Source organism: Balaenoptera borealis (assembly GCF_965194805.1).
Source record: "Balaenoptera borealis genome assembly, chromosome: 1".
Taxonomy (NCBI): domain Eukaryota; kingdom Metazoa; phylum Chordata; class Mammalia; order Artiodactyla; family Balaenopteridae; genus Balaenoptera; species Balaenoptera borealis.
The window spans coordinates 155571995-155584391 of record NC_138860.1 but is presented as its reverse complement, the minus strand read 5'-3'; positions in this window follow the sequence as shown (position 1 = coordinate 155584391).

Here is a 12397-nt window from a genome sequence, read left to right as displayed (position 1 = left end):
CTGTATTTACAGATCAGATGATATGATCATATACTGTAAATAAAAAATCCTAAGGAATCTACAAAAGAGCTATTAAACTAATATATTAGTTTAGCAAAGTCACAAGATAAAAGGTCAATGTACAAAAGTTACTTGTATGTTTATATACTAGAAATGAACAACAGGAAAATAAAAAATTTAAAGTACCATTTACAATGACTTAAAAACATGAAATATTTATGGATAAGTTTAGCAAATTATGTGTAAAATCGGTACACTAAAACTACAAAATATTGCTGAGAGACTAAAGTAAGACCTAAATAAATGAAGACATGTACCATGTTCATGGATTGGAAGACAACATTGTTATGATGTCAGTTATTCCTAAATTGATCTATAGATTCAATGCAGCCTTAAGCAAAAAACCAGCAGGCTTTTTTTTTTTTTTGGATAAAAATTGACACGCTGATACTAAATATACATAAAAATGCCAAAAACTTATAATAGTAAAAAAAATTTTGAGAAAGAAGAACAAAGTTGGAAGATTTACAATATTTGATTCTAAGACTAGCCCCAAGGTGGGAGCATGTTTGCACGTTTGAGGAACAGTGAGGATACCGGTATGGCTGTAGCAGAATGATTGATGCAAAGAGATAATGGATTTCATTCTAAGTGAGTTAGGGAGCTATTAGAGGATTTGGTAAGAGGGATTATATGATCCCACTTAATGTTTTAATAGGATCACTTTGGCTGCCATGTTCAGAGCAGAATGAAAGGTGAAAGAGCAGAAGCAGAAAATCAGTTTAGAGGCTACTGCAATAATACAGAGGTGATGGTGATTTAGACCAAGTGGTAAGAAGTGGTTGGTTTATGGACACATTTTTGAAGGCAGAGCTGACTGAATTTCCTGATGAAGTGGATATAGGATATGAAAGAAAGAAAGAGAGAAGTTAAGGCCTGGGCAACTGGACAACAGAACAGCTGATTACTGAGATGGGGAAGCTGGTAGGAGGATGAGACCATGGGTTTTGTGTGGCTGAACCACACTGACTCCAACTTGTCAGCTTCATCTTACACCTGAAGTCCTACCCCCTCCCCTTTCTGCATGACTGAGCTTTAATCTACTCACAAGGACTGCGCCCAAGCCAGATAAGTTCTCTATCAACTTTTACCCTTGCCTCATTTCATATGAGAACTGGAAGAATGCTTTTTGCTGACACAGATGGTTAATGGTCATGAGAACCTGGGGGAAGAGGAAAAACGCCCAGTTCTATCTGGTGCTGACGTGCTTCTCACTTGGTAGTCGGGTTCTACTTTTAGCTTTGGCCCCTTTAAATCCTCCTGTACCCCTTCCGCAGTCCGGTGTGCAGCACCGCTACAAATGCCTCTGGATCATAGTCTGCCCAGTCCTGCCTGTATGTAAGTTACCCACAGTAAACTTCATTATTGCACTTTTTGGAGTTGCCTGCTGTGTTTTTCAATCTTAAAGTTCCTTCTCAATTCAGAGGATATTATTCCATATCCCTCCTCCCAACAATTTTGTTAGAGACGTAAATCTGAGATATCTATTCGTTACCCAAGTGGGGCTATCAAGTAGATAGATATATGAATCTGAAGTCTAAGGTAGAAGTCTAGGTTAGAGATGTATTTAAAGCCATGGGATTGGATAAGATGACTAATGGGATGAGTGGAAATAGAAGAAAAGTTCCAAAGACTGAGCCTTGTGGATCCTCCAATATTTAGCACTTGGGGGGATAGAGGGGTTCATCAGAGAAGTAGGAGGGAAAGCTTTGCTAGGAGCAAAGGTGTTAGGAAGAGAAGAGACTGATAATAGACATATGGGCAGTGGAAGTCATGAAGGGCCTTGAATGCCAGGATAGGGATATCACTGAAGGGTTTCTAAAAAGACAGAGTCATGATCCGATTCAAGACATAGAAAGATTGTTCTGGTAGCACTGTGGGGCTGGAATGGAGGTTAGGAAGGTGTGAGGCTGTAGACAGGAAGACCAGGGAAGAGGCAAAAGCAATCATAAGGTCATCCAATCAAGCCAAATCAGGACTGATGATCTCCTGATCTGGGATTTCCCTGTCCTTGAGCTCCTGGAGCCCAGGGATTTGTCTGCCAAAGATTCCAGCTGGGTGTTCCTGGCTTGACCTGAACCCTGAGAAGAAATGAATAGTCGAGGCCTCTGTCCGTGGTGCTGATTTGTAAGGTCCTCTCTCCACCTCTTGAAGGCACTTCTGTGTTCCTATCTCAGCTTTCGGGGCTGGCACAGAATCAACCAGCCCAGCATCACTCTGCATATAGCCAGAGGCTCAGAGCCTTGGGGTGTGATAAAAGATGTTTTTGGGTTGTGTGTCTGGCTCCACCTCTTTTCAGATCTCCCAGGGCATTGTTGCTTTGATAGAGTCTTGCTGGCCAGACAGATTGAGAAAGCCTTCATACCTAGGCAATGGAGGGCCCTGACCCAGTTACTTTTCTAGGCACCACCCCACCCATGTGTTTGAGGTTGTTGGACCTGCATAGTTCCTTAGACTTTTTTCTTATAGGGACAGTTCCTTAGCCTATTTCCCATTCTGCTCAGCAATTATCCTTAACAATGCAAGCCCAAACTTTCTGGCCTTTTATATTTGCATGTTGACTTTTCCTGAAAAGCCTTTTTATGCCTCCTTCATCTGAATCAATCCTAGGTGCTCTTCAATGCTCAGATTAGGGATACCTTATTCCAGAAAGCTTTCTCTGATATCCAGGGTGCTTAGGTGTCTCTTTCTTTTCCTACTCCTCCTCTTCTTCTTAATTGACACCAGTTGCACAAAATTGGCTTATCTATAATCTTGGCTCATGACATTGTCATCATTAGTCTTTGCATAGACCTCTTTTCCTTCCTCCTTCCGTCCTCTTCCCTCCTTCCTTCCTTTCTCCCTTTCTCCCTTTTTCCTTTCTTTCTCCCTCTCCCTCCTCCTTCCATTCCTCCCGCTCTCTCTCTCTCTCACACACACACAAACATACACACACACAGAGACATACAGAAGCTCACAACCCAACCCAGCAAGTAACATCAACAATAATTACAGAGATTGGTTCAAGATGGCAGAGTAGAAGGGTGGGTGACTCACAAATTGGAGAACAATTATACCACAGAAGTCCACCCATTGGAGTGAAGGTTCTGAGCCCAACGTCAGGCTTCCCAACCTGGGGGTCTGGCAATGGGAGGAGGAATTCCCAGAGAATCAGATTTTTAAGGCTAGCGGGATTTGATTGCAGGACTCTGACAGGACTGGGGGAAACAGAGACTCCACACTTGGAGGGCACATACAAAGTAGTGTGTGCATTAGGACCCAGGGGGAAGGAGCAGTGACCCCATAGGAGACTGAACCATACCTACCTGCTAGTGTTGGAAGGTCTCCTGAAGAAGCAGAGGAGCGGCTGTGGCTCACCAAGGGGACAAGGACACTGGCAGCAGGAGTTCTGGGAAGTACTCTTTGGTGTGAGCCCTCCTGAAGTCTACCATTAGCTCCACCAAAGAGCCTCTAGGCTCCAGTGCTGGGTCACCTCAGGCCAAACAACCAACAGGGAGGGAACTAAGCCCCACCCATCAGCAGACAAGCGGATTAAAGTTTTACTGAGCCCTGCCCACCAGAGCAACGCCCAGCTCTACCTACCCCCAGTCCCTCCCATCAGGAAGCTTGCACAAGTCTCTTAGATAGCCTCATCAACCAAAGGGCAGACAGCAGAAGTGAGAAGAACTACAGTCTTGCAGCTTCTGGAACGAAAACCACATTCACAGAAAGACAGGCAAAATGAAAAGGCAGAGGACTATGTACCAGATGAAGGAACAAGGTAAAACCCCAGAGAAACAACTAAATGAAGTGGAGATGGGCAACTTTCCAGAAAAAGAATTCAGAATGATGATAGCGAAGATGTTCCAGGACCTCAGAAAAAGAATGGAGGCAAAGATCAAGAAGATGCAAGAAATGTTTAACAGAGACCTAGAAGAATTAAAGAACAAACACCTAGAAGAATTAAAGAGCAAACAAACAGAGATGAACAATACAATAACTGAAATGAAAAATACACTAGAAGGAATCAATAGCAGAATAACTGAGGCAGAAGAACGGATAAGTGACCTGGAAGACAGAATGGTGGAATTCAAGGCTGTGGAACAGAAAAAAGAAAAAAGAATGAAAAGAAATGAAGACAGCCTAAGAGACCTCTGGGAGAACATTAAACACAACAACATTCGCATTATAGGGGTCCCAGAAGGAGTAGAGAGAGAGAAAGGACCTGAGAAAATATTTGAAGAGATAATAGTCGAAAACTTCCCTAACATGGGAAAGGAAATAGCCACCCAAGTCCAGGAAGTGCAGCGAGTCCCAGGCAAGATAAACCCAAGGAGAAACACACCGAGACACAGAGTAGTCAAACTGACAAAAATTTAAGACAAAGAAAAATTATTAAAAGCAACGAGGGAAAAACAACAAATAACATACAAGCAAACTCCCATAAAGTTAACAGGTGATTTCTCAGCAGAAACTCTACAAGCCAGAAGGGAGTGGCACGATATATTTAAAGTGATGAAAGGGAAGAACCTACAACCAAGATTACCCTAGCCGGCAAGGATCTCATTTAGATTCGGCAGAGAAATCAAAAGATTTACAGACAAGCAAAAGCTAAGAAAATTCAGCACCACCAAACCAGCTCTACAACAAATGCTAAAGAAACTTCTCTAAGTGGGAAACACAAAAGAAAAAGACCTACAAAAACAAACCCAAAACAATTAAGAAAATGGTAATAGGAACATACATATCGATAATTACCTTAAATGTGAATGGATTAAATGCTCCAACCAAAAGACACAGGCTCGCTGAATTGATACAAAAACAAGACCCACATATATGCTGTCTACAAGAGACCCACTTCAGACCTAGGGACACATACAGACTGAAACTGCAGGTATGGAAAAAGATATTCCATGCAAATGGAAATCAAAAGAAAGCTGGAGTGGCAATACTCATATCAGATAAAATAGACTTTAAAATAAGGAAATAAGGAACGTTACAAGAAACAAGGAAGGACACTACATAATGATCAAGGGATCAATCTAAGAAGAAGATATAACAATTATAAATATATTCACACACAACATAGGAGCACCTCAATATGTAAGGCAAATGCTAACAGCTCTAAAAGAGGAAATCGACAGTAACACAATAATAATGGGGGACTTTAACACCTCACTTACACCAATGGACAGATCATCCAGACAGAACATTAATAAGGAAACACAAGCTTTAAATGACACAATAGAGCAGACAGACTTAATTGATATTTATAGGACATTCCATCTGTAAACAGCAGATTACACTTTCTTCTCAAGTGCACATGGAACAATCTCCAGGATAGATCACATCTTGGGTCACAAATCAAGCCTCGGTAAATTTAAGAAAATTGAAATCATATCAGGTATCTTTTCTGACCACAACGCTATGAGATTAGAAATAAATTACAGGGAAAAAAACATAAAAAACACAAACACATGGAGGCTAAACAATACATTACTAAATAACCAAGATATCACTGAAGAAATCAAAGAGGAAATCAAAAAATACCTAGAGACAAATGACAACGAAAACACAACAATCCAAAACCTGTGGGATGCAGCAAAAGCAGTTCTAAGAAGGAAGTTTATAGCAGCACAATCCTACCTCAAGAAACAAGAAAAATCTCAAATAAACAATCTAACCTTACACCTAAAGGAACTAGAGAAAGAAGAACAAACAAAACCCAAAGTTAGTAGAGGGGAAGAAATCATAAAGATCAGAGCAGAAATAAATGAAATAGAAACAAAGAAAACAATAGCAAAGATCAATAAAACTAAAAGCTGATTCTTTGAGAGGATAAACAAAATTGAAAAACCTTTAGCCAGACTCATCAAGAAAAAGAGGGTGAGGACTCAAATCAATAAAATTAGAAATGAAAAAGGAGAAGTTACAATGGACACTGTAGAAATACAAAGCATCCTAAGAGACTACTACAAGCAACTCTATGCCAATAAAATGGACAACCTGGAAGAAATGGACAAATTCTTAGAAAGGTATAACCTTCCAAGACTGAACCAGGAAGAAACAGAAAATATGAACAGACCAATCACAAGTAATGAAATTGAACCTGTGATTAAAAATCTTCCAACAAACAAAAGTCCAGGACCAGATGGCTTCACAGGTGAATTCTATCAAACATTTAGAGAAGAGCTAACACCCATCCTCCTCAAACTCTCCCAAAAAATTGCAGAGGAAGGAACACTCCCAAACTCATTCTATGAGGCCACCATCACCCTGATACCCAAACCAGACAAAGATACTACAAAAAAAGAAAATTACAGACCAATATCACTGATGAATATAGATGCAAAAATCCTCAACAAAATACTAGCAAATAGAATCCAACAACACATTAAAAGGATCATACACCATGATCAAGTGGGATTTATCAGGGATGCAAGGATTCTTCAGTATACACAAATCAATCAATGTGATACACCATATTAACAAATTGAAGAGTAAAAACCATATGAGCCTCTTAATAGATGCAGAAAAAGCTTTTGACAAAACGCAACACCCATTTATGATAAAAATTCTCCAGAAAGTGGGCATAGAGGAAACCTACCTCAACATAATAAAGGCCATATACGACAAACCCACAGCAAACATCATTCTCAGTGGTGAAAAACTGAAAGCATTTCCTCTAAGATCAGAAACAAGACAAGGATGTCCACTCTTGCCACTATTTTTCAACATAGTTCTGGAAGTCCCAACCACGGCCATCAGAGAAGAAAAAGAAATAAAATGAATACAAATTGGAAAAGAAGAAGTAAAATTGTCACTGTTTGCAGATGACATGACACTATACATAGATAATTCTAACGATGCCAGCAGAAAACTACTAGAGCTAATCAGTGAATTTGGTAAAGTGGCAGGATACAAAATTAATGAACAGAAATCTCTTGCATTCCTATACACTAACAGTGAAATATCAGAAGGAGAAATTAAGGAAATAATCCCATTCACCATTGCAACAAAAAGAATAAAATACCTAGGAACAAACCTACCTAAGGAGGCAAAAGACCTGTACTAAGAAAACCATAAGACACTGAAGAAAGAAATCAAAGATGACACGAACAGATGGAGAGATATACCATGTTCTTGGATTAGAAGAATGAATATTGTGAAAATGACTACACTACCCAAAGCAATCTACAGATTCAATGCAATCCCTATCAAATTACCAATGGCATTTTTTACAGAACTAGAACAAAACTTAAAATTTGTATGGAGACATAAAAGACCCCAAATAGCAAAAGCAATCCTGAGGGAAAAAAACAGAGCTGGAGGAATCAGACTCCCTGACTTCAGACTATACTACAAAGCTACAGTAATCAAGATAATATGGTACTGACACAAAAACAGAAATATAGATTAATGGAACAGGATAAAAAGCCCAGAGACAAACCCATGTACCTATGGTCACCTAATCTATGACAAAGGAGGCAAGGATATAAAATGGAGAAAAGACAGCATCTTCAATAAGTTGTGTTGGGAAAACCGGACAGCTCCATGTAAAAGAATGAAATTAGATCACTCCCTAACACCATACATGAACATAAACTCAAAATGGATTAAGGACTTAAATATAAGACTGGACACTGTAAAACTCTTAGAGGAAAACATAGGCAGAACACTCTTTGACATAAATCACAGCAAGATCTTTTTTGACTCACCTCCTAGAGTAACGGAAATAAAAACAAAAATAAACAAATGGGACCTAATGAAACTTAAAAGCTTTTGCACAGCAAAGCAAACTATAAACAAGATGAAAAGAGAACCCTCAGAATGGGAGAAAATATTTGCAAATGAATCAACGGACAAAGGATTAATCTCCAAAATATATAAACAGCCCATGTAGCTCAATATTAAAAAAACAAACAACCCAATCCAAAAATGGGCAGAAGACCTAAATAGACATTTCTCCAAAGAAGACATACAGATGGCCAAGAAGCACAAGAAAAGCTGCTCGACATCACTAATTATTAGAGAAATGCAAATCAAAACTACAACTCACACCGGTTAGAATGGGCATCATCAGAAAATCGACAAACAACAAATGCTGGAGAGGGTGTGGAGAAAAGGGAACCCTCTTGCAGTGTTGGTGGGAATGTAAATTGATACAGCCACTATGGACAACAGTATGGAGGTTCCTTAAAAAACTAAGAATGGAATTACCATATGACCCAGCAATCCCACTACTGGGCATATACTCAGAGAAAACCATAATTCAAAAAGACACATGCACCCCAATGTTCATTGCAGCACTGTTTACAATAGCCAGGTCATGGAAGCAACCTAAATGCCCACTGATAGACCAATGGATAAAGAAGATGTGGTACATATATACAATGGACAATTACTCATTCATAAAAAAGAATGAAATTGGATCATTTGTAGAGACGTGGATGGACCTAGAGACTGTCATACAGAATGAAGTAAGTCAGAAAGAGAAAAACAAATATCGTATTTTAACACATATATGTGGAATCTAGAAAATGGTACAGATGAACCGGTTTGCAAGGCAGAAATAGAGACACAGATGTAGATAACAAACGTATGGACACCAAGCAGGGAAAGCGGGGGTGGGAGTGGGGGTGGTGGGATGAACTGGGCAATTGGGATTGACATGTATACACTAATATGTATAAAATGGATAACTTATAAGAACATGCTATATAAAAAAATAATAAAATAAAATTCACAAAAGAATAGCAAAAAACAAAAACGAAAACAATAATTACATTTAAGTGTCCATCCCCTTTCCCCATCCCATGTAAACACCATCCTGAAATTTCTGTTTGTCATTTCTTTGATTTTCAAAACAAACACACATACACACTTTTTGTAGTTCTAGCTTTTTTTTTTTTGAAATTTACGAAAAGAATATCATGCTGTAGGGCTTCCCTGGTGGCGCAGTGGTTGAGAATCTGCCTGCCAATGCAGGGGACACGGGTTCGAGCCCTGGTCTGGGAAGATCCCACATGCCGCGGAGCAACTGGGCCCGTGAGTCACAACTACTGAGCCTGCGCTCCGCAACAAGAGAGGCCGCGACAGTGAGAGGCCCGCGCACCGCTATGAAGAGTGGCCCCCACTTGCCGCAACTAGAGAAAGCCCACGCACAGAAACGAAGACCCAACACAGCCAAAAATAAATAAATAAATAAAGTGTAAAAGCGTTACTGCTAACTTTAGGAAAAAAAAAAAAAAGAATATCATGCTGTATACAATCTTCTGAGACTTGCTTTTTTCTTTCAATAAATATTACCAATATTCAACCAAAATTGTAATATGAGCTATAGTTCATTCAATTTTGCTGCTGCATATAAAATATCCTTTTCTGAAAATATATCACAATTTATCGATTTTCCTGTCAATGGATAGTAATGGAGTTGCCTCTATTATTTTGTTATTACAAACAGTACTGCTAAAAATATTATTGTACATGTATCCTGGTGCATCTCTCCTCATACACACCCACACTTACATACACACACATACATATCTTGAAGTGGAATTTCTGGGTTGTAGAATATCTGAAAATTTAAACTTATAAGATAATACTAAATTTTTAATCAAAATGGTTGTGTAAATTTACACTCCCACGAACAGTGTATAGTAGAATAGTTGACCAACATTCTTTCTAACATTTGCTATTGTCAGACTTCTTTGTTTATTTTTTATTTTTAACCATTTTTAATTGAAGTATAGTTAATTTACAATGTTGTGTTAGTTTCAGGTGTACAGCAAAGTGATTCAGTTATATCTATATGTCTATATCTCTCTCTATATATACATAAATATATTCCTTTTCAGATTCTTTTCCATTCTAGGTTATTACAAGATATTGAATATAGTTCCCTGTGCTATGCTGTCAGACTTCTTAATCTTTGTAAATTGAATGGGGTTTTTGGGATTTCATTGTAGTCTTTGTTTTCCTTTACCTGATTACTAATGAGGTTCAGCAAATGTTTATTAAAGATATGGTTTCCTTTTCTGTGAAATGCCTAATTGTGACTTTAGTTCATTTTTCTATTGTTTTTCCTTCTATGAATGACTTGAGGCATTTTATACATTCTTGATATAAGTCCTTTGTTGGTTTTCTGTTACAATTGTATTTTTTCCAGTTTGTAAATTATTGCTTATCTTTCTTTAAAATGTCTTTTAATGGACAGAAGTAATTATTTTAATATAGTTCGCTATTCTTTTTCTTTTATGATTAGCTCTTTTATTGTAAATTGTTTAAGAAATTATTTCCCAGGTCAAAGTTATAAAGATATTAACCTGTATTTTGTACTAAATGCTTCAAAGTTTTATATTTTCCGTTTTGGTCCTTAGTTCATCTTGAACGGATTTTTTGTGTATAGGGCAAAATATGGATCCAATTTCACATTTTTCATTTCTGTCATATTACATGATAGGTCTGTTTGGGGATTGTCTATTCTAATTCATATTGGCCAGTTTCTATCATCACACTGTCTTAATTACCGTGATTTTATAATATATTCTGATAACTGGTGGGGCAAGTCTTTCCTCCCTTTTCTTCTTCAGAAATATGTAGGATATTCTTGGCCCTTTCCTCTTCCATATTAATTTACAATCAGTTTGTTAGGTTGAATTTTAAAAAAGCTCTATGGAGATTTTGATTGAGGTTGAATTGAATCTAAAATTAACCGTATTAAATATTTCTATTTGGAGACATGGGATAGATATGTCTCTATTTATTTAGATCTTTTATATCTTTCAGTAAAGTTTTCCCCCCAGCTTTTAATTTGGGAACAATAATCAGGACTATATATATCCACAAGAGTAGTAAATCAATACCTGCGCACCCTTGCAATATTTGCTTTAGCTCTCTATATTTATATAAGTATTAATGTGTTCTTTTGTTCTGAACAATTTGAGGGTAACTTACTCTCAAATTATGAAATTGTACTCCCAAATATTTCTGCATATAACTCCCAAGTACATAGACGTTCTTCTGCATGAGTGCAGTGTAATGATCATATTCAGGAAATTTGACACTGATGCATTATTATTTTCTAATATAAAGTCCTTAATAAAAATTCTTCAATTGTGCCTTTAATGCCCTTCATAGCTGATTTAAAAACATCAGGATCAAATCAAAGATCTCACACCATATTCAATTGCTTTGTCTTTTTTTTCCTTTAATCTAGAGAAGTTTCCCACCTGTCACTGACCTGTGTGAATTTTTGTCTTTTGTGATATTTTTGAAAGTATAGGCCAGTTGTTTTGCAAAAATGTCCTTCAATTTAGATTCACAATGGTTGTCAAATATACACTCCCACCAAGAAGTGTTGTATGATTGTTTCCTCAAGGTTAGATTCAGGTTAAACACTTTTTGCAGGAATACTATAACACTGAGATGTCCATCTCAGTGTATCACATTTGAGGGTACAGTGTCATCTGTGTAATTATTGGTGAAGTTAGATTTGATCATTTGGTTGAGGAAGTATCTCTCAGTAATTTATTATAATTATTTACATGTAGATCTTACACAACTTTTAGTTACTATTATGCCTAAGTACTTTATAATTTTGTTGCTATTATAGTTGGACTCTTCTAAATATTGTTTTCTATGGCAATTGTTGGTTGCTGGTGTATAGAAATGCAATGACCTTTGTATATTGCCTTTATGTCCAATTGCCTTGCTCTCCTAATAATTCTAATAATTTGTGGATTTTTTGGTTTTGTTTCATTTTATGTGGACAATCATATTATCTGTGTTTAATGACAGCTTTATTTCTCCCTTTCCAGTCATTTATGCCTGAATGTCTTTTTCACTTATTAGGGTTGAAGTTTCTCCTTTGTGCTCTCTCAGCCCCAGTGCTTCCCTGTCATACAAAAATTTTTCTCTTCTGAACCTAAATTCTAAGGAAGAACCAAATATGTGTGTTTCCCTGCCAGTTGGCCCCTGTCTGTTGTCTTAACTTCTTTCTGTCCCTGTGAGTCTTTGTCAATATCCATGTCCTAAGAAATTTCTATAGGTTGTGGGAACCAGGATAAATTTCTCTGGTGGAAACCCACCCGTGGAGTCTAACAAGATTAGTGGGGTGAAGTTAAAACAAAGCTTTGAAGGTGAGGGCAACTCCTTCAGGAGTTGGTCCAGGAATTCCAGTGAGAAGGTATTACAATGTGTGGCAAGGTCTTGAGAGCCTTACCTGAATACAGGGTGGGCTTATACTCAGAGACAGCTGTGGCTTTGGCTGGTTGACTCTGTTGACCTCCTACCACACTTCCCTGTTCACTGCTTTGGGGGAGAGGGGATTGAGGAGCAGAAAGAAGGATTATGCCAA